Below are 24,560 nucleotides of genomic sequence, written 5' to 3'. Positions count from 1 at the left end.
TCTAAATCTTCCCTCCTTCCAGATCATGATGTCAGATTAATCCTGTGCTTCCTTTACAACCATCTCTATTGCTTTTTAAGCCCTATTGAGCCCTACAGTATTGATTAACCACTTCACACAATTCAGAGGGACAGCTCCCATCACAGATGGCTAAGGGCAATATCAGAGGACATTTTTGTGTGGTATACGCATTCATATACAAATAGAACTATTAAAACAAAAATAATTTCTAATTATAACATAAGAAAATATGATTCGTAATCTATACTAAGACTTTAACACTAGTTAAAATGAGGTGTCCCTGATGAAGCAGCAGTCATGGCTATTTAATCTACTTCTAGTTGTTCAGCTTATACCTAAGTAAACAGTGACTCTCTAATATTTTTTGAGTCACAAATTTGTGGAAATATACATATAACTCCTGTATATGGTCTTAACATTTTAAAGCCTTGTAACAACTTCTCATAAAAAGCTCTTTCAAATAGCTTTCATTCAATCCTTGATATCCCCACTAGCAGGTCAGACCTATAGTTGGCAGTTTACAACCCTTCTAAAGTCCTATTTTCCTTCCCAAGTTTCTAGCCTCTAAATTCGCCTTCCTTGTTAGCAGGAAGAAAAGGACTAAGGGGTGGGGGGTACATGTTCACATATTGCTTTCAGTGACTTTTAGTTGGCATTAGCACACAGTTGGTTTCCTTAGAAACGTATGTAATGGACTTCAAGCCTCTTCCATATCCACTTAATTTCTTAAGGGGCCATGTCCTTGTTCCCTAAACAATTTAAAAAATATATACACAGTATATTGTGACTTTTCAACAGCAGGAAAACTGTAAGTGGCTTTTCTATAGCTACATTTAGAGATGTTTATAACAACAAGATGCATTTTCAAATATGTGTTTATATATGTATATATAAGTATATATACATACATATATACAGAATGACACAAAAACATACACATGTTGAAAAACACACAACCTAAACCATTCTTTCTGATCCTTTGATTAGACCCAAGTTGAAAATTATATCATCGATAAAAAGATAAATATTATAACATGCTTATTCCCATGGGGATGGATGGATATATATATATATATATGATAAAGCCATTCATAGAAAGCAAATTCAGGATTATTGAGTTCTACACAGTATCTGAATTTATTGACCAGCTTTTTCTTAAAATTTTCAATTACAGTTTACTTTCAATATTATTTTGTATTAGTTTCAGGTGTACAGTATAGTGGTTAGACAATCATATAATTTACAAAGTGTTCCCCCAATATTTTGAGTATCCAACTGGCACCATACATAGTAATCACGATATTATTGACTATGTTCCCTATACTTTACTTTAAATTTTACATCCCATGACTATTTTGTAACAACCAATCCGTATGTCTTAATCCCTTTACCTCTTTCTCCCCGTTCCCCAAACCCCCTCCTGTCTGGTGACCATCTGGCAACCACCAGTGTGCTCTCTGTGTCTATGAGTCTGTTTCAAATTTGTTTGTTCATTTGTAGATTCCAAATATAAGTGAAATCATATGGTATTTGTTTTTCTCTGACTGACTTATTTCACTGAGCATAATACCCTCTATGAATCAACTGGCCAACTTCCTAAACAACCCCTCTTTTCTTTAGAACATCTCTACCACATTTTTAAAAAATTAATTTTAGACAGGGAGGGAGAGAAAAAAGAAACATCGATATGAGAGAGACACATTGATCAGCTGCCTCCCATATGCACCTCGACCAGGGATCAAACCCACAACCTGGGTATGTGCCCTGATGGGGAATCAAACCCATAACCTTCCGGTGCATGGGACAACACTCCAACCAAATGAGCCAAACCGGTCAGGGCTCTCTCCCATGTTTTTGGTGATACTACACTGTCTTCATTATAGTTCCTATTTCTTTGATATATACTTTCATAAATTGTGCTTTCTCTTTCTACCCCAATCTTAAACCCACTCTACTTTTCTTATTCTTTACTCTTTACCTAAGTAACAGCAGCTAATATCATAGTTTTAAACAGCACCTTATAGCAAATAATTCCCTAATTTATACATTCAGCACTGACCTTTCTCCAAAACTTTATTCCCACACACCCAGCCAAAAGTGTCAACCGGCAAGTTCTTCTGCCACCTCCAATTCAATATACCTGAAATTAAACATAACTTTTTCCATAAATTAGCACCCATTCTAGCCTTCCCTGTTGTCTATCACTGGCACCATCACTCTCCCAGGCTCTAAACATTTGTTTATTCTATTCTCTTCTTCTTACCCCATGAGCTGTGAATAATAAAATACTTAGAAAATATTCATTTGTTCACTAAATATTTATTGAGTATAAGATATTTGCAAGCCATTGGGCTAAGCATTAGAAAAATAGTTGGGTTGTTTCCATTTATAAACAATGTGAAAATAGTCAGTTTCTAATAATATAGTAGACTGGGAACCCCCAAAACATTCTGCTGTAAAATATCTAAAAATAAGGAATTTTATTCAAAAGTTAGACTTTTAAATTGCTAGCTGAACTCTCATGAAAGTAAAAAATATATAACCAGAGACCAAAAATAAAGGGGAACCTGAAAACCTGGGCACTAAGGATATGACCTGATATTAGAGCTGCCATGGGGATATCTATTGGTCTCCTTTAACTAGAATCTTTAATTTTAATGGGCACATATGTACAGCAGACAAGGTCATAGCTCATACAAGGCAAGGATTTGGAAATGAGACCTCAGAAAAAACCTGGAGCCCTTAAAAGACTACACTTCCATTAAAAGGGTAGATAAGATAAAATCTGCATACAGGCACAGAAAAGCTGAAAGTACTACTGTTTGGGGAAAAAATTTAAATTCATATTATAATAGAAACAGAAGGGAACTTCCTTAGCCTGATAAAGGATATCTACCAAAAACCAACAGTAAATGCCACATTTAGTATAATAATATTAGAATTATTTTAAATTTAGAAAAAAAGACACAGATGTCCTCTATTGATGCTTCTGTTCAACATTTTGCTAGAGGATTCTACCAGTGCAATATTATATGACTATCTACATCAAAAATACAAGAAAAACTACCAACAAACTAATATAATTAGTAATCATTCATGACAAGATGGTTGTAAAATTTGGATAAAGAGACAAAGTAGAATAGTGGAAGTTTAAAGAAAAAACAATGTTGGAGGCCTCACACATAAGACATACTATAAATAATCAAGACAGCATGGTATTGGAGAAAGTACAGACACACAGATTAATGAAAAAGAATTGAGAGTCCAAAAAAAGTCCTGTACTGGGACAACTGAATACCCACATGCAAAACGATAAACTTGGACCTCTACCCTCATGACATACAGAAAAATTAATTCAAAATGGTCCATAAAACTAAACATAAGAGCTTATGTATAAAATTCTAAGAAGAAAACAGTAGTAAATCTTCATGACATTGGGTTAGGCAACAATTTCTTAGATATGATAGATATTACACAAATAGTAGAAATAAATAGATAAATTGAATTTAACCAAAATTAAAATATTTTTGTTTTTCAAAGGATATCGTCAAGATAGTGATGTCCCCAACAGACTGGAAATAATATTTGCAAGCCATCTCTCTGGAAAAAGACTTCTATCCAGAATATGTAAAGAACTCATAATTAAAAGACAAATTACCCAATTTAAAATGGGTAAAGAATTTGAAAAGATATATGAATGACCAAGATGCCCTCAAAAAAAATGTTCAACATGATTAGTCATTAGGGAAATGCAAATCAAAACTTCAATGAGATACCACTTCACAAGTACCAAAATCGTTATCAACAAAAAGCCCGACAGTAATAAATATTGATGGTATGGAGAAATTGGAATCCTGTAAGAGGATGTGGGAATGTGAAATGATTGAGCCACTTTGGAAAACAGTTTGGAAGTTCATCAAAAAGTTAAATGTAGAGTTACAATATGCCTCTTCCATTTCACTGCTAGGTATATATCCAAGAGAAATGAAAATGTATGTCCACACAAAAACCTGTACATGAACATTCATAGCAGCATTATTTATAATAGCCAAAACAGGGAAACAACCCAAATGCCTATCATCTGATGAATGGTTAAACAAAATATGGTATGTCCCTACAATGGAATACTATTCTTTGGTAAAAAGAGTAAACTACTGATACATGGTACAACATGAATAACCCTTGACAACATTATGCTAAGAGAAGTCAGTCACAAAAGACCACATAATATATGATTATAATTATGTGAAATATCCAAAATAGGCAATTCCATAGAGATTGAGAGCTGAATAATAATTGCCTATGCCTGGGGTAAGGAAGGCACCAGGGAATGTGATTTACAGCCAATAAGCAATAGGTTTCTTTTGGGGGGTGATAAAAATGTTCTAAAATTATATTGTGGTGATGGTTGCACAACTCAGTAAATATAGTAAAAACAGTTGAATCATTCACCTGAAATTGATACATTTTGTGGTGTATGAATTATATCTCAATAGAGCTCTTTACTAAGAAATACAAAATAGTCCCAAGTAGTCACTGATTTTTTGACAACAGTGCAAAGACAATTTAATATATAATGGATAGTCTTTTCAACAAATAATGTTAGAAAGTTTGGACACTCATATGCCAAAAAGTAAACTTAAATTTATACCTTGCATTCTATACCAGAATTAACTCAAAATGGGTCACAGACCTAAATGTAAAACAAAACTTATAGGAGAAAACATAGGAGAAAAGTTTTGTGATCTTTGGTTGAGCAAAGAGCTCTTAGACATGATACCAAAAAATGATCCATAAAAAAAAAAGTTGATAAGCTGAATTACATCAAAATTTGAAATGTTTGCTCTGTGTAAGACACTGATGAAAGAATAAGAAGAAAAGCAGCAGACTTGGGAAAAATATTTGCAAATTACATATCTGACAAAGGACTTATATCCAGAATACATAAAGAACCCTCAAAACTCAACAATAAGAATACAATCAACCCAATTTTTAAAAATAGGCACATGTCATGCTAAGCGAAATAAGTCAGAGAGAAAAAGTCAAGAACCATATGATTTCACTCATATTTGGGATATAAAACTCAAAGCAACAAATGAACAAACAAGAAAAACTAATAAACAAAAACTTACAGACACAGAAAATAGTATAGCGGTTACCAGAGGGAAAGGGGGTGGGGTTAGTAAAGGGTAAGGGGGTCAAATAAATGGTGACAGAAGAAGATTTGACTTTGGGTAATGGGCACACAATGCAATATACAGATGATGCATCATAGAATTGTACACTTGAAACCTATATAATTTCATTAACCAATGTCACCCCAATAAATTAATTTTAAACATTTTAAGTAGGCACAATATTTTCTCAGACTTTTCCAAAGAAGGTATACAGATGGCAAATAAGTATACAAAAAGATGTTTAACATCATTTGTCATTAAGGAAATGCAAATTTAAAAACACAATAAAATATCTTTACATGCCTTTAGAATGGCCAACGGACAAAACAAAACAAATAAAAATAAAATGACAATACCAAGTGCTAGCAAGGATGTGTAACAACTGTAGGAAACTGAAGTTCTTACACATCACTGGTGGGGATGCAAAATGTTACAGTCATACTGGTAAATAGTTTAGCAGTTTCTTATATAAAGTTAAACATATTTATCCTGAGTCCTAGATATTTATCCAAGAGAAATGAAAATAGAAGTTCACATGAAATATGGTATGTAAATATTTATAGCAGTTTTATTCATAATAGCCCAAAACCAGAAACTCAAATGTCTTTCAACTGCTGAATGAACAAATTAATTATAGTACAACTATATAATGGAATCCTACTCAGCAAAAATAATAACAATGCTATTACATAAGGCATGGATAAATCTTATGTAGATATTGTTAATTGAAAGAGCCTGACTACAAAGGATAAATACAGTATGTTTCCAGTTATATGATATTCTCTATAGGCAAAACTATAGAGACAGAGAACAAACAAGTGATTTCCAGAGGATGGACATGAAGAGGAGGGTTCACTAGAAAGGGGAAGGATGAGGGAATTATGGGGGAGTGATAAAACTATTCTATATTTTGGTGGTGGTGGTGGTTCCACAGCTGTATGCATTTGTCTAACTTTATAGAATTCTATACCAAAGAAAACTGAGTTTTACTCTATGTAATTTTTTAAATAAATAGGATTTACTGAGATTGCAAAATAAGGTTCACAAAGATATAAAAATAAAATATTAACTACACTCTTATACATCAGCAAGCAAAAATTAGAAAACATAAATTTTTAAAAGATACTACTTATAAAAATAAAAAACCATAAGGTACCTAGAAATAACAAAATATGTATCTAACCTTTCTGGAAGTAATTATAAAACTTAATTGACAGTAAATAAAACTTTCATAAATGAAGAAATAAAGCATGACCCTGAATGGCAAAACTCTGTGTCATAAAGATCCTAATTCCCCCTAACTAGCATATAAATTCAATACAAGTCCAATCAAAATTCCCGAATGAGTTTTCATGGAACTTGATAAGCTGATCCTAAAATGCATATGAAAGGGCAAGGGGCCAATATTAGACAAGACAATTTTAAAGGAAACAAGTGGATCGAGTCACCCTAACAAATACCAAACTTATTTTAAACATATTAGTAATTAAAACAGTGACAAATTGGCACAGTGATAGACCAATGGAACAAAATACAAAGCACAAAAACAAACCCACAATTTATGGAAACTTGATGTTAAGAGAGGTATCACTACAAATAGATTATCCAATAAATGGTTCTGGGACAATTGGTTCACTATATGGAAAAAAAAATTAATTAGATTGCCACTTGACATTAATAAAAATAAATTCCAACTAGAGAAGGAAGCGGGGGGGGGGGGCAGCAGGAAGAGATTAACCAAAGAACTTATATGCATATGTGCATAACCCATGGACACAGACAATAGCACAGAGAAAGCCTGGGAGTGTGTGGGATCAGGGTGGAGGGGATCAATGGGGGGAAAAAGGGGACATCTGTAATACTGACAACAATAAAGATCTTTTTAAAAAGAAAAACAATAAAAGAATAGAAAGAAAAAAATTTTCAATGTTAAAAGAAAAAGTAAATACTTGGCAAAGAAAGTTTTGCAGAATATTTTTATGATCTTAGGGGTAAGAAGACATTTTTAAACAAGACACAAAAAAAGGACAAATCATAAAGGAAACAATTATAAATATAACTGTTCAAAGTAAAAAGTTTTATACAATATAAATCAACATATATAAATTTAAAAGACAAGTTATAAAATAAGTGAAACTCTTGCAATTTTTATATCCTAAAAGGCATCAGACTCTAAAACTGCATTTTCCAATATAGAAATGTGGCTGGTCTGAGTTGAGGTGAGTATAAATGTGAAATATTCACCAGATTTTTTTGAGATGTAGTATAAAAAATATAATGTAAGATATCTCATTTATAATTTTATATGGATTAAATGTTAAAATGATAATAATTTGGATATATTGGGTTAAATATATGATTAAAATTAAACTCACCTACACCCATCTGGCATGGTTCAGTGGTTGAGCATCAACCTAGGATCCAGGAGATCGAGGTTCGATTCTCGGTCAGGGCACATGCCCGGGTTGCAGGCTTGATCCCCTGCAGGAGATGGCCGATCAATGACTCTCTCATCATTGATGTTTCTATTTCTCTCTCTCCCTCTCCCTTCCTCTCTCTGAAATCAATAAAGATATATTAAAATAATGCTTTAAAAAATTAAACTCACCTATTTCTTTTTACTTTCCTTAATGTGGCTACTAGAAAATGTTAAGTTACATATGTGGATCATGTTTTATTTCTATTGGACAGCACTGATCTAAAACACTGCAAAATATATATAAACCCAAAGGGCCAAAAAATCATATAACAAGATACTCAGCTTCCCAATGGGCATGGAAATGTAAATTAAAACAATAATGGAATATGAATCATTGCCAAAATTTAAAAATTGGACCTTACCAAGTTTTTGCAAGGATGTTGTGTGGAACAACTGGGAATCTGACACATGGGTGTGTGTATTGGAGATGGGAGGAGTATAAAAAGGTGTGACCAGTTAAAAAAATAATTTGCGCTTGGCCGGGCGTGGCTTAGAGGTTGAACATCAACCTAGGATACAGATCATCAGGGTTCGATTCCCAGTCAGGGCACATGCCTGGGTTGTGGGCTTGATTCCCAGTCAGGGGTGTGCAGGACGCAGTCAATCAATGACAACTCTCTCATCATTAATGTTTCTATCTCTCTTCCTCTCCCTTCTCTCTGAAATCAATAAAGATATATTTTAAAAAATAAAAATAATTTGCTAAAATCTTCAGGTTGAGGATGTGTATTCCCTACCATCCAACAATATCTCCTAGGTATACATACTATAAAAACTCACACAAGGGCACAAGGAGACAGAAGTATACAAAAATCAGGTAAGTACCTTGTAGCACATTCAAACAACAAAATATTATTCTTTAGCTAAATTGAAGGAACTAGAGCTGTGGGTCTCACCATGTGGTCCCAGAAGTTTGCCAGTGATGTAAATTCTTGGGGCCCAACCCAGACCTACTGAATTGGAAACTCTTGGAGTAAGAGGCAGCAAGGTGTGGTTTAACAAGCCCTTCAGGTGGATTCTGATGGATGCTGAAATAGTTTGACTAGAGATACATATACTGACTAGATAAATTTCAAAAACAATGTTTGAGAAGAATATGTACAGTATGATACCATTTATAGAAAGTTCAAAACTTACAAATTGCACCTTATATTGTTTGTGGATGCATTAATATTACCAGTAAAAATATAAAAACATGCATGGAGATCATTAACATCAAATTCATTATAGCACTGTGTAGGGTAAGAGAAAAACAGGATATGGAGAGGAGGGATTGAAATATGAGATTTCAACCACATTTGTAATGTTTTATTTGTTTAAAGTATGTTTAAGATGCTGGGACAAACATCTCTGTGCACACATCTTCACACTGCTGTCTAATTAATCCCTTAGACTAAAATAGTGGAATGCTGAACTATTTCTTTCAGTCACAACTATTAACACCCTAGTCCTCCACCGCTTGGGTGAATAGTATTACAGTTGTTCATTACAGATAACTCTACTCAAATATGTACCCAAGCAACTCAGCATATACATAGAAATCTCCAGCTTCCAAAAGCATCACTTTGTACACATTATCTCCCTGTTTGGACAACTTTAATGGCAGTCTAAACTTGCCTGATATTCAAATTCTTCCAGAATAAGGTTTCTGTCTACTCCCTCAGCTATGTAACACCCTATATAGAAATCTCTCTTTTGGTCAAAATAGTCTGTGCTCCCTAAACCCACCATACGCATTTCTGTCTCCTTGTCTTTGCTCATTACTTATAATTCCCTTGTTCCCTGACATCTAAGTCCTGTTTGCACTATAAAATCTGGCCCATGTTCCAGTCACCAGCCCTGCCCCCATCATTCTGGAACCAATTAGATCAGAAATCCCCTTCACTGATCATTGCTTCCTTTGAAGTCTTCTAGCATCATCTGTGTCACTCACGCAGTGCTCAGCCACATCATAATGTATCACTTATTTTCATGTACCTATGGCTGATCAACCCAGCTAAACTGTATTATTATTTTTCTAATTAAATTTTGTCTTGCTCCAGAAAGTATTTAAGGTGGTTCAACAAGATTACAAACATCTCAAGGCGACAGTGGATGTTTCCCTAGCACCAAGCATAGGACACTACAAATGACCTAAATTACAAACTCTATGACATGAAGAAACATGATGATTTTGTTCTCATATCTGATGCCCAGCACATTTTGTAGTATTTAAGTATCCAACAACCATTTGCTCTTGAATGAATGAATGAATGAATGAATGAATGAATGAATGAATGAATGGGCTTTACAATTTTCTTATAATAATGATTGCTCCTTCCAGTTACCAAATACTATTAGGGACCTGGAGAACAAATTGGAAAGACAAACACATCAGAAGCTCCACTACCCATATCATTATCTCCCCAAAGGTTGCCATTCTGGTTGTAAACCATCCACTATTTACCTCTTATTTCACAGCAAGATCAATAGGTAGCATTGAGTGATTTCATTTGCACAGGTACTGTGTTAAGCATGTTGCTTGCATGATTTAATCTTCATGACAGTCCTGTGGGGCAGGTACTAGGATTATTCCAAATTACAGATGAGAAAACTGAAGCACAGAAAGTTTATATAACCTGACCTACATGCCACAGTTAAAAGTAACAAGCAAGCCACAACTTAGAAGCCTGATATCAAAGTTGACACTCTTAACTACACTGTGGCCACACGGGAAAAGTAATGACAGATTCAAACAGGTCAAATTTGAATAAGGTTAGTATCTGGCTCTAAATCATCAATCAAGTTAATGAATGCAATCACTTATTGGCAAACTGGTTTGTATTTGTAGAAGGAAAGCTAACAGTAACTGGGCTGCTGCTATGAATCAGATGCTCTCATGTCCCTATTTGATTTTTTTCCATCCTCAATATCAGCTATGAGAGTGAGGTGTCATCATTATCCCCATTTTGCAGGTTTCTCAAAACTAGAAAATGAAGTACCTTGTTCAAAGTCACACAACTAGTAACAAGCAAATGGTTTTTCCTGCAAATGCAGATGTTTTACCCTACATAGCTGCTCATCTCAGACATATTTAGAGGTTATAAAGGCTTCCATATACCATATGACTGAAAGTCTCTTAACAGTTATTACAAAATATCTAGTATCCTAGTAACCTAAATAAGGTGAAGAAAGTTCTATACCATCTACTATCGAGAGTATAACTTTTATGTTTAGGTCATATAATCAATGTTTACTATAATAGTTAATTTTCAATACCATAAAATTTCAAGCTTTCTATAGAACTTAGTACAGGCCAACACAGAAAGTAAATGTCCACAAACATTTTGTTAGCTGATGGACCTCTTTATACAAACTGGGTAAAAGGAAGCACCATGAAGACTATAATTCTATTTACTACATATATTCTAGAGAGAATCAAAGTGGGAGTTATTTACAGTCTGGGCCATCTTATAGTTTTCTTGAAATATTGACCTTTGGTAAAATATTTTGTGGCTCACTGACTTATCTTAGTGTACCTATTAAGGTATTTATAAAACTATAATCATAGCCACTGTATCTTGTTTATGCAATATTCAATTACTAATATGGCATGCCATTTATCTCAATAATCATCTCAGTGATTATTCTATGAACTCTGAATGAGTGTTCTTAAATCAATCTATATGCTGACAATTTCTCCTCCATTGTACCTGCATGCTGGTGTCCATTATTTGTTTATGGAAGTAGTTCCCTTGGAAGTTATAGCAAGTCAACATGCAAGAAAGCTATGAGAGTAGCTGGAGGGAGAACAAAGTCTTTGAGGATCTTCTACATTGTTTATGCAAAATAATTGGCAAGATGCTTCACATACTAAAAATCACTAAATCAATTCTTGTATTGACTCACCCCCCACCTTCCACCCCTAATTCCCAAGAGATGCTTAAACAGAACACACTTTTTACTAGCCAGGACAGAAAAAGGATTAAATTAAAGGAGCTGGTGCTGCTAGCCACTTACCAAGAAAAAGGAGGAAAATGGTTAGTTCTCTCTCTCTTCCTGATCAGCTGTTTATTCTCATCTCTGTCTCTTTCTTACTCTCACCCACACCCAAATTCTCACTGCACAATGCAATCCAGATTGTGGGAAGAAATAGGTTCTATGATATTTTCGCTGCCTTAACTTTATTATTCTAGACTAATGGTGCTTCATTCCTAAATATTATATTTATGGGAAAAGGAAATTGTAAATGGAAACCGCACATTTCATCCCTTCACAAATCATGTTCTGTTGCATATCTAGTTCAAACATTCTGAACTTAAGGAACCAAGAGACAACATAATATTATAAATCTAAATTATGATTTATTTCCCCTCTGATTGCCATATTCTGACCCTTTATTAAACACAGAGGTAACATGCAGGAATTAAAGTAGTTTACCAAGGTTGGTGAACAAGAGTCCTTATACCATAGCCACCTCCCACATGCTTCCCCCCTAAACATGAGGGTGGGGAAAGAAGTTCATATTAGTATACGCATTAATCATTTTCCCTTATTTCAGTTCCTAAAGTAATTCTTTAGAACCCTAACTGGTGTTCTATTTCTGCTGCCTGCCTTCCAAGAATTAGCTAACTGGAAAGTTAGAGCTTGAGGGTACAGGGAGATTAATGGGAATATAAGGAGCAATAGGAGAGACTTGGGGTAAAGGTACCATTCTTTTTTATATGGTCAAAACAGCTGGGGCAAGAGGAGGGAGGGCAGCTAGAATGCCTGAAGGAAGAATGAAACTACTGCCTATCAAACCTGCCACAAGAAAACAGGTGTTCGCTCTTGGTATATGTGCTCTGTATACCAACAGAGTAGCTCTTACACTATATGCTTCACAGTCATTAAGAAACTGGGGAAGATATATTAAGTGCCAGTAATAGTCATTTCTTTAATGCCAGAAGTAATAGCCAAACCATGAAATTACACAGCCCTTTCAAGTATCATAAAATGGGTATTAAATTTACAGCCAAGTACAAATTAGGAGAGACTTTAATGAGTATGGCTTGGTGCCCACCTCAGATGAAATAATCTTTTACTGCATTCCCAGAATGGTTACTTTTAACCAATATGTCACTCTTCTCTCTGAGCCTCAGTTTCCACATCTGTACAAAGTTATGATTGGACTAGGCCAGTGTTTCTCAAAGTGTACTGCATGAAACACCTATATCAAAATCACTTGGATGGGGACTTGTTAAAATTAAGATTCATCGGTTCCTCCCAAGACCTAAGAAACAAAAAACTCTGAGCCCAGGGTCTGCATTTTAACACATCTCTCCCCCCTTCTGACCCCAAATGGTTCTGATATGTATTAATTAAGTTGGAAAGAAGCTCCATGTCATATGTGATTATCGTCATATTTTTACCTTTTCTAGACTATACTTTCTCTTCAACTGTATCTGAAGATGCCCTGCTTGTGTTTCCAGGCTCAGCTCAAATTCAGCCACCTCTCTGAAGCCCTCCTTTACCCACTTTTCTAACAGGTGCCAGCTCCCCCTGTTGCTATGAGAAAGGATATGGGAGGCACTGTGCTGGGATAGAGGTTAGTGTTGCATGCATTTGGATGGAGTTCAAGAAGGGGCTTTGAAGTGTGCACCAAAGTTTTGTGCCTGAGTTTCTTCATTTGAGTTTCAATTGCTTTGAGAGCTTAAAACTATGTAAACCAATAACTAGGACACCTACTATCAGTCCATTCAGGCTGCTGTAACAAAATGGCACAGACTGGGTGGCTTATGCAAAACAGAAAAATTTTTGTCACAGTTCTGGGGGCTGGATGTCTGAGATCAGGGTACCACCATGGTCGGAGGAGGGTCCTCTTCTGGGCCACAGATTTCTCATTGATCCTCACATGGCAGAAGATCTGGAGAGCTCTTTAGGGTCTCTTTTATTAGAGTACTAATGCCATTTATGATGGCACCACCCTTATAACCTAATCAGCTTCAAAGGCCCCACTTTCTAATATCACTTTGGGGATTAGATTTCAACATATGAATTTGGGAGGGACACAAACATTCAGACCCTAGCACCTACATTGAGCCTCTGATTGGTGAGAACAGTGAATTACAACTCTTTACCCACTATAGTTGGGAAGAAACTTTGGCATTCATTGTATAATGGAAGAATAGGAATCAAAAGGACGCCAAAAGTTTGCCTAATAGACAACTACATATGTGTAGTAAGAAAAGGAAATAATAACCAATTAGAGGCTTTCTCTTGCCCACTGGCAAATAATAGGCAACCACCTGATTGATCCTCTACAGTTGAAAGACAGAAGAGGAAGAGGGGGACTGATAAGAGGTATAAGGTTTGTGTTACACTAAAATTTTAAAAGTTCATTAGGTGAAAGACACTAAATGAGTGTTTCTCAAAGATAGCTCAGAAACATCAGCATCAGGAACACTTGGGGAGCATATTAAATATACAGATCTCTATGAATCAACCCAATGATCAATATTTGGGAACACCACCAGATGATCTTCCCCTCTAGTTTTGATACTTCCCTCTTCTAGTTTGTCATCATACTAATTTTAGGGGCTTTGAGAGGACTGTAAGAAGTATGAAGCATGAGAATTCTTGACCAAGAGATGACTGAGACTCAGGGGAAAGTTCCAATCCATCTACTTGGTTAGAGAGATTTAAGTAGACCAAATCATCAGGAATCACCATGTCCTGGTTTATTTTCAGACCCTTTCCTGCCATACTGTTAATATTTTCAAACAAAAACCAAAAAAAGATAAAATGAAAACCAAACCAAGTGTCTCAGTCAAGCACATTTTGCCTTTGTTAATTCTGTAGGAACAGCACATTGCTATTGCTTATTTTTCCAGGGACCCTCAATTATTTTCTTAATAACCTCCCATTACAATAAAATCATCAAGCCCAGGTTCCTCTATGGAGTTTGCTAATTTTTGCCAGCAGATTCACCATCAGCACCCATAGGTTTATAAGCAAACTATTTCCCTAACTCTTGCTCACTATTAGTTATCAAGCCATGTGTCTAATACTCCCAGTGTCTCCTAAAGCTGTTCAACTGAACTTTAAAAGCACTCCAAATGTTTATCTACATGTAAAGTGAGGCACCAGACAGCATATGAAATTATCTGGGTAATTCAATGTAAAAAACAAAAAAACAAAACAAAAAAAGACCAACTAGATTTACCTCATAGAGCCACACATGCGGTTGCCTAATATAAAATATATCTTTAGGAATCCAATGCAGCTTCCCAAGACAATGCTATGCAGGAAAATTGTACATTAAGATTCTTTCCAGTTAGACATGTAACCTATTCTAATGAGCCATTGCCCTGTAATCTGCAGGCAGATTCACACTGTGGGGGAATACCACTTCCAGCCATAATAACAATCCCAAAAGCCAGAGTGAAGATCTTTGCCATATCTCTCCATTGCTCTACCCAATCATCCATCCAACAAATATTTATTCTAATATTCCCCAAGTCCTGTTCTAATTGCTGTGAGACACTAATGAACCAAACAGATAAAGTGGTTGCCCTCATGGGGCTCATACTCTAGTGGGGAAAATTGACAATAAATGTGAAGTCAAAGAAAATAATTTTACATAGCAATACATGCTACAAGAAACAAAGCAGGGTAATAAAACAGAGTGACTAGGGGATAGGTAAACTATATTGGCTAATGGAGAAGGGCCTCTTTAAGCAGGTAGCACTTGAACCGGAATCTGAACAACAAGAAGGAGCCACCAATTGGAAGATTTGGAAACACAGAGAGAGGGAATAGCCCAAATGCAAAGACCCTGAAGCAAGAAAGACCTCACTTTGGCTGAGGAATAACAAAAAGACAAATATGGCTATCCCAGAGAAAGCAAGAGAGAGAGTGGCTAGAGATGAAGTCAGTTAAGTAGGCAGGGCCAGATCATGTAGAATCTGTAGGCCATGTAGAGGAGTCTAGAGTTTATTCTAAGTATAATAGGAAGGCAGTGAGCCTGTGTGGACTAATGTAAACATGATACCTGAAGATATATTTGCCTTCCTTCTTACTGGTAGCAATAGCTACTGTGTATCAAGGCACTACCATGTGCTGAGATGCTTTAGAAACATCATTTAGTTTAAACTTCTCAACAACCCTATAAAATGTAATTGTTCCCTGATGAAGTAACTGAAACTTAGAGGTCACCCAGTCACACAGCTAACAGCCAGGATTCAAACTTATGTCAGTGTGACTCCAAAGTCAAAAGCTATTAATCACTACAAAAAGTAAGATTTTTTTGTTGTTGTTAAAGGAAAGTAAACCCAAGCAGGAGTAACCATATATGTTACCACTTATGAAAAGCTTACTATGTGCCAGGCTGAACTCAATTCATCCTCACCACAACCCTATGAGATAGGTATTATTATTATGCTATTTTGCAGATAAGTAAACTGTGGCTGAGAGAGACTAAGGACCCACAGTCACAGATTTAAGAAATTCAAATCCATACCCATCTGACTACAAAGCACATACCAATAGTATTTTCCCCACAATGCCAAATGTCACTTATTCTTAGGGTTATTTTAATTCAAATGTTAGCCTTGTTTAGAAATTTGTCACTATCCTGCTCCTTGATGTACAGTCAGTGTGAGCTCTGGAGGGACAGCAAATGTCCTATAATTAGAATTAAAATAGGATAGAAGGCAAGGCAACATTTGTAAGCTGGTTCTTCTCTGGACTCTTTGCAGGCAGAGGACACTGCCCATCTGTGTGAGGATAGGAAGCTGCAAGATTTTTATTGTATGTCTGTGCCTGAGGGACAATGACTCTTCTGTCTCAGCTATGAACAGGAAAGAAACTATTGGATAGGTCTGTAATGTCTGTAACTATATACAGAGCTAATATCTGAGCATCTGATGGTAATGTGCCCTGAACAGCCCCTGCTATCCACTCCTCCCCACATGCCCCACAATGTCTGTGAGTCCTGAAAACCCTTTCTATTAAGGAAAGAAGAGAAGGAGAGATACCCTGAGGACATTGAATAACTTGAAGGGTTAAGGTGGAAACTACTTATACATTGCAAAGCACTAGACAATGAAATATTCGACCATAAAAATGAACGAAGTTCTAATATATGCTACAGCATCAATGAACCTTGAAAACATTCTAAGTGAAATAAGTCAGACACAAAATGTCACATATTACATGTTTCTGAATGAAGCATTCAGTATAGGCAATTTCATAGAGACAGAAAGTAGATTAGTGGTTGTCTAGGGCTGGAAGGGGTTGAGGGGAAGGGGGAATTTGCATTTCTTGGAGGGAACAATAAAAATAGTCTGAAATTAGATAGTGGTGATGGTTGGACAACATTGTGAATATACTAAAAAACATTGAATTTTATACTTAAAAGGTGAATTTTATGATACATGAATTATATCTCAATGGAGCTATTACAAAAATTATACATTTAGAGAGATAAAACTATATATATTATATATTATTTATTACATATTTTTAAAATTTACATCCATACCAGTCTCAGAAACTGTCTACAAAAGCAATTATGGCTATTAGAACCCAGGATGCACAGAAACTTACTCCTGATAAATTTTATTTTCTCCTTTTCTTTGTGTTTCTCTTTTCCTTTAGTGTCCTAATAAAAAAGTCTTCTTCCAACCACCCAAGAAAGTAAGAAATGAAGAGTTGAGATGCAGACAGGAAGAAAGAGTACTATCTTGAATCTGTTGGTAGACTCTGGCACTGGCCATTCATTTTCTAGCATTAGAGTTCTATTAAGAGAAAGAGTATATGGCTGACTGAAGCTTTTAGAATCCCTAAGTTCTTATGCTGTAGATAATATTACAAGGTTCAACTTATATTATTAATCATCATGATGATGGCATTGGTAATGGTGATTTAAATAGCATCTAATATTTGAGTGCTCACTATACACCAGGCACTAGGTTAACTGCTTTATGTATATGATCTTATTTACTTCTCACAACTATCCTATGACATAGGTACTTCTAGTCACCCCATTAGACAGAAAGGTTAATCATATCAAAAAACTAGTAAGTGGTGGGACCAGCATAAAAGACCAGTTAGTGTAATACCTCACCCTGTTTCTAGCTACTACACTATATACTTCCCAGTAGCAAGGGTAATAATCATCAGAGTAATATTAGCTAAAATGCATTGAGCACCACTTCGTACTAGGTATCCTACCTATGAGGTAGATTGTATGATTAATCTACCACTTTGTAAGTGAGCAAAAGGATGCACAGAGTGGCTTGGTCACCTACACAGGGCCTAGGATGACCAACCATCCTGGAAAGTAGCAGAGGATGGAATCAAATCCAGGCAGGCACTAAACTCTATCACCTCCCTTTTGGACATTTTTGACCTAACCTCACATATGGGGAGATTCAGCACCTGCCTGACCCATGAGAGCAACTGCATTCATAGTTTGGCTGACTCTACCCTGTGAAAGCAACCACAGCAGGTGCCTGACTGGTAGCTCTTAGCCCCTCTGCACACTTGTGGCTGCTCTCTGTACCACAGCCCTTCTAGCCCATCTGCAGAAAGAGTGATTTTTCTCCCAAACATGAATCATGCAGCATTGAGTACCATGACCAGATCTGAATTGTACAAAGGCAGCTCTGGCTTTTCTCTTTTCATGCATTTTGCATAACAGAGAACCACTGGGCCTGGCAAATCCTTACTGCCCAGAAGCTGAAACAGGAGTTTTATTGGTCCCCTCATCTAATTAAGAAAAGGGTAGATTTACAGGGTCTGAAAAACCCCTTTGGTCTGAAATACATCCATTTTATTAGTTGAAAAAAGTTTCTAAAATGAGGCATTAAATAAGTACTGATTGAATTTTATCACCCTAAGTAATTAGAAAATAAATGTGAATCTGATCATAGATTTTTAAATGATACTACCCTTCACACACAATAAATTTCTTTGACTTTTTTCCCTTCATATATACATTCAGATCTGTATAACCTACTTAAAAGCAAATATTTTTTTAATGTGGAGGTTACAATATCTCTTGTCAATTATAAATCTAAAATATGTTCTAACATGAGTGCAGGCAGTGCTAAAGTCAACCTTCTAAAGATGAGGAAAACGCCAGACAGTGTTCTGAGGCTAGAAACAGCAAGCTGAAGGATAAATCCCCTATGGTGGCCGAAATCAACAAAAGTATAGCAAGGTTCACAGATCTAGAAAGTCAAAGCAGATGCAACAGCTAGGTCTCTACAGTCTGAGTTCTAGAAAGTCTCATGGGGGAAAAATCACCAGTAATCAGATCATCAAAATAAGCCTAATGCTGGAATAGAATTTAATTGCCACAGAAGTCTTACATGAGAGAAGGGGGCAGGGGGGGAAGGAGGGAGGGAGAGACTAGGCAGGAAATGGTCTCCATATATGAGTGGAACAGGACTTGAAAGGATCAGAAAAGTGGCAGCAGCTGGCAATGGAAAGAATGAGAAATCAATAGCTATAGCTGAGTCCTAATAAATGTCAAAAAGACCTTTTTAAAGGCAGTTTTGTTCTCAATTATGAATATGCATGGACTTAGCTGGTGGGCAGCAGATCGCCTGAATGGCTCTTTCAACACGGACCCAGTGTCATTCTGGAGTCACTGAGCCAGGGATGGCACACAGGAATGCTGCTGTCAACAGCACCTGCTCTAGAGTCTTCTCTCTTGTCACTACATACTTCAGATGGTGGCTTTCAAAAGGCCAGACTGCATTAAGCACATCTTATACAATGTGGAATGCTTTTTTCCTAAAGTCCTTGATTGAAAGAAAAATGTTACTTTTGTGCCCCTTCAAAGAAATCTTGTATTATTCAAAGAAAAGGACAGTAGAACACTTGGCGCTACACTGGTGGCCTTAAAAAATCCTTTCCTGAGAACTGATCATCCCAGGGGGTGTGAACTAAAATCCTGATGGTCAATCTTTTATGATTGTGGCATTTTTGAAGTTCAACTCTACTTTTATTGTGGTCTAGCTACATCACATTTTTATAATATCCCCTGTAGGAAATGCACCAGAAACATTACTTGCATGACAGCCGGTGGGAGGGGAATTGGGGAGTAATTACTTAATGAGTATATGGGTGTGCAATTTCCTTTTGGGGTGATTAAAATGTTGTGGAACTGCCTAGAGGTACTGGTAATGCAACATTGTGAATGTACTAAATACCACTGAACTGTATGCTTCAAAAAGGTTAATTTTATGTCATGTGAATTTAACCTCAATTTTTAAAAAATGCTTTGCATCAAATAAGCCCATACTACATGCCTACTTTGTGCCAGGTACTGCTCTAGATTCTGGGTGAACAAATAATAATTAGTTAATGTTTACATCCTTATAAGGTTTGAGGAAGCATCCTACCCACTGCACATGTATTAATTACCTTTTTTCATCACAGCAACCCTCTGTGAAAGCCACTATTATTCCCATTTTACAGGTGAGAAAACTGAGGAATAGGGAGGTCAAGTAACTTGCCTGAGTCTAAGGAAGATCAGACTTCATAGTGAAAATGAGACAGGATGGGGTGGAGCAGTATGTCTAGTTATTGGTATAAAGCCAGGATTTAGACCAAGCCAGTTTGGCTCCAGAGATTACATTTAAGAATTGTGCTACATTGCCTCAGATGCTGACACTGTCCTCAAGAACTACAAAGTTAATTGATGGTAACTACCTAGAGAGCCCACAGGAGAGGCACCTAAAAACAGGCAAAGATCAGAGAAGTAGCCAAGAAGGAATAACATGTGAGATTAATCATAAATGATAAAACAGAATCAAACACACAGGGAAAATAAGTGTTTTAGCTAGAGGGGAAGATCCTGAAAAGCACCGAGAAGAGGACTACATTATAAGCAGTTTGGTGTTACTAGAGTATAAAGAGTGAATGGAGGAGTGGCAGGCCTCAGAGCTGGACAGAAAAATGGGGCCAGATAATGGAGCCTCTCTACTTTATCCTGTGGGCAGAGGAGAGCTATTGATGCGTTTTAAGCAGGGTGACATAGAGATGTGTTTTAGAAATATTCTGTTGGCTCCCTGGTAGTTGTAATTTAGAGGGAAAGACTGCAGGTAGGAAGGGAAACCTAAGAGGAAAGTGTTTTACTAATCCAGGTAATAAATAGTGATGAGCTAAACTAAAAAAGGGGGGAAAAAGGTAATTGGCATCAAGAGGAATGCATAAAATGAATAAAATATTTAGTAATTCAAATCAGCAAGACTCATAATCTTAGTTACAGTCTCATAAATTCAGAGCTGCCAGAAAGATCAAAAGCAAACCATTTCCCTAGATAAGTGTCACCTTTCTACTGTTCTTTAAGAAGTGTTAAACGTCATGGTTTCTAAACAGGGTTCAGGAATAGCTAGCCTGGTCTTCATTTTCAGAAGCTATCCCACTGAAATTCTAGATGCAAACCATGTTTATAAAGCAGCACTCTGGAATACCAAGCTTCTTTAGGGAAGTAACATCCAGATTCAGTGTATAAATAGAATGTGTGCATTCCCAGAGACTTGAAAAAAGAATGGTTTGAAATAGATATAAGAAATGAATGATGCAGCATGTGGCTGTCTGGATTGCATTGTCATCCTCACTGCACGTGGTTTCAAGAGAGCAAGAATTAAAACATCATGCCAGGAGAGTTAGACTTTGTTGGGAAAAGAGCTTGGCATCAGAAAGAAGACACTGAAAGTGGGGGGAAAAAGATTTTTGTGAGATTCACAAGTGATGACTTGTTAGTTGCCAAAAAGAGTAAATGTTTCCCATCTCAGATCCCTTTTCTTTGATGAATATCTATCCCTTTCATGCTCCCTAACTCATTTAAACACCCTTTAGTCTTCACAATGTGATCGACTATTTGGAGGCCACAAAAAAAGATTATAGTCTCCTAGCCTTGATGGATCTATGTTGTTACCAAGGACTTGAGGTATACTAAAATGAGAAAACTAAAAAGTGATAGGAGATTAAATATGGGTAAGAGTCATCATGAGAATTATGGCAAGGATTATTGTGAAGTCAATGAGGAAGGTCCTTGTGGGAGTTAGAGGGATTAAAGAGTGTTGCACAGCAGAGGTGCAATATAAAACATAAGTAGAATGTGAGTAGATTTGGAGAATGAGACAAGGGTGTATGAAGGAGAGGCAACAGCAAGAACTCCAAGGGCTAAAGGCTCAGCGAGGTACTGAACACTAGCTTTGAACAGTAGGTAACCACATTTGGTCAGTGCTTTCTTACTGGTGCAAGACCATTTCTCTCACATATTTTCTGATTCTATAGAATACTTAATCTTAAAAAAATGCTTTTCTGAAAGTAGGATTTCTTGTATGGAGGGGCAATCAAAATGAGAGAAGTTGAAAAATGATTCTCAAGCCTTCTCTACCCCACCTCAGCACACAAAATAGACTTTGACTGTTCTGCGGTTTTACTTTTATATTCATCAGGAGCTGGTGGATAAGAAGCATTCCATGGTTCTGTGTGAATCATAAAATGCCAGCGTAATTTTGATCAACACCCCATTAGCCCATTTGATTCCCCAGGCAGTGAGGAGAGCAGAAAATGGTCTTAGTTTAAGGGAGGTCAGACTTAACGGCGAAAATGAGGAGGGGGTGGGGAGCAATATGTCTATACATTCAGGTGTATCACTCATATAGCCTGACATGACACCTATAGAAAATTCTAGCATTTGTCATTTGTCAGTGCTTCATTCTGGAATAGAATTGATGATATGAGTCTCTGACTGCATTCACACTACACGACCTTGTAGTCCCAAGGCAGGCTGCATCTGACAGGGATAGAAGGGCACAGCAGAGAACAGATAACCTCCGGTCTTTGAGAAGTGCTCACTAGCCCCCAGCATTACTCTTGTACACCTTCACACACCCCAGAGGACTCTATAGCATGGCTGCCTACCTAGATCTCCAGTACCTTCCGTAAGTGACTTACAACATTTCACCCTTCAACCATCTATACTTGTGGTATATGTCACACCCCACCCACTTGGCTGGCTTCCAGGGCTAGTCAGTCCTATCCTATTATCAACCATGTCCCCAAAATCCAAGGTTAAGTTTACTAAGGACCAGACAAATCACCTACTGAAACCCCCTCCAATATAAGCCTGGAGATAAATCCTATTCAAGAGGAAGATTCCATGAGAAGAGAACCAAGGCAGGTTTTCCTCTACTATACCAAAGCATTCACAGTAAGTCCTCACTTAACGTTGTAGGTAGGTTCTGCAACTTTAAGCAAAATGATGTATAGTAAAATAAAATTTACCATAAGCTAATTGATATAAATAAGAGTTAAGCCTGGCCAGCACAGCTAAGTGGTTGAGCATTGACCTATGATCCAGGAGATCAACGTTCAATTCCCAGTCAGGGCATATCCCCAGGTTGCAGGCTCAATCCCCAGTGTGGGGTGTGCAGGAGGCAGCCAATCAATGACTCCCTCATCCTTGATGTTTCTATCTCTCTCTCCCTCTCCCTTCCTCTCTCTGAAATCAATAAAATGTACTTTTTTTTTTAAAACAAAAACAACAAGAGTTAATTTCCTATGGCATCTCATTAGCACTGTAATGAAATAACATTGAACAAACCGACTTTATTCTAGGACCTGCTGTACTTTTTCCCCAGCCCAAACTTAAAGGGTAACCTGAGGAGCTGAATCTTAGGTTATCTAGCTAATTATGTTGTGTATTTGTGCCTATGAGAAGTCAAATCAAGTCCTGTCTGCTAAAACAACTCAATTCAGTAAGAGCTTAATAGTAGCCTATATGATAAGAATATATAATCTCAAGAAGTTGACAGCCCCAAACTGGGATGAATATAATTTTTAAAATGTTAGCCCGGTCAGGCGTGGCTCAGCGGTTGAGCATCGACCTAGGATCCAGGCGATCGAGGTTCGACTCCCGGTCAGGGCACATGCCCAGGTTGAGGGCTGCAGCTGATCAATGACTCTCTCATCATGGATGTTTCTATCTCTCTCTCTCTCTCTCTCTCTCCTTTTCTCTCTCTGAAATCAATAAAAAGATATATTTTTAAAAAAGAAAAAAATGTTTAAAAAGTAAATGTGAAGTATTTAGTATCCCTATACAAAAAGGCAGATGATCCCTGGTCAGGTGGCTAAGTTGATTGGAGCGTCATCCCATACACCAAAAGATTGCAGGTTTAATTTCTAGTCAGCACACAGACCTAGGTTCCTGGTTCAGTCCCCGGTCAGGTTGTGTACAGGAGGCAACCAATTCATGTTTCTCTCTCACCTCAATGTTTCTCTCTTTCCCCCACCTCTCTCCCTTCCTCCCTCTCTCTAAACATATCCTTGGGTAAGGATTAAAGAAAACAAACAAAGGTAGATGATGCTGAGGCTTCTCAGAGCAAGATGGGTTATTTAATGAGAATAGGAGGATTCATTGAGAAGGGATGTGATCATCAGAGCTGAAATGAAACAGACCTACAAGCTGGCCTGGAAAACTAATGCCACCAGGGGAATAGTGTGTAAGAAAGGAGATGGCTTACCTGGAGGAGAAAGCCTACTTACACTTCTTCCAATTCTTGGCTTCCGGTTTTAAAGTTAAAATAGCAAAATCTCATTTAGAGAATTATTGTGCTTGAGGGACTTTTAGGGAGGTGGGGCTGCCTTGGAGCTCCACTTTATTACTGCTTACAACATCAATATTTTAAAAACCTTCTCCCCGCTCTCCCAAGTGATTTGTTAATCATTGTTTGCGATATCCAAAAGATGCAACTATAATCAGTGAAATTGCTGGAGCTCTTTGCTTTGCTGATTCAGCAGATGTGCTTAAGATCTATAAAAATATAATGATCTTCTGTAACTAGTCAGGGCTGGCAGTTCCAAAAGAAATAAAAATAAAGGTATAATCATTAATC

Source organism: Miniopterus natalensis, chromosome X, assembly GCF_054644295.1.
Source record: "Miniopterus natalensis isolate mMinNat1 chromosome X, mMinNat1.hap1, whole genome shotgun sequence".
NCBI lineage: Eukaryota > Metazoa > Chordata > Mammalia > Chiroptera > Miniopteridae > Miniopterus > Miniopterus natalensis.
Note: the sequence above shows the minus strand (reverse complement) of the source record.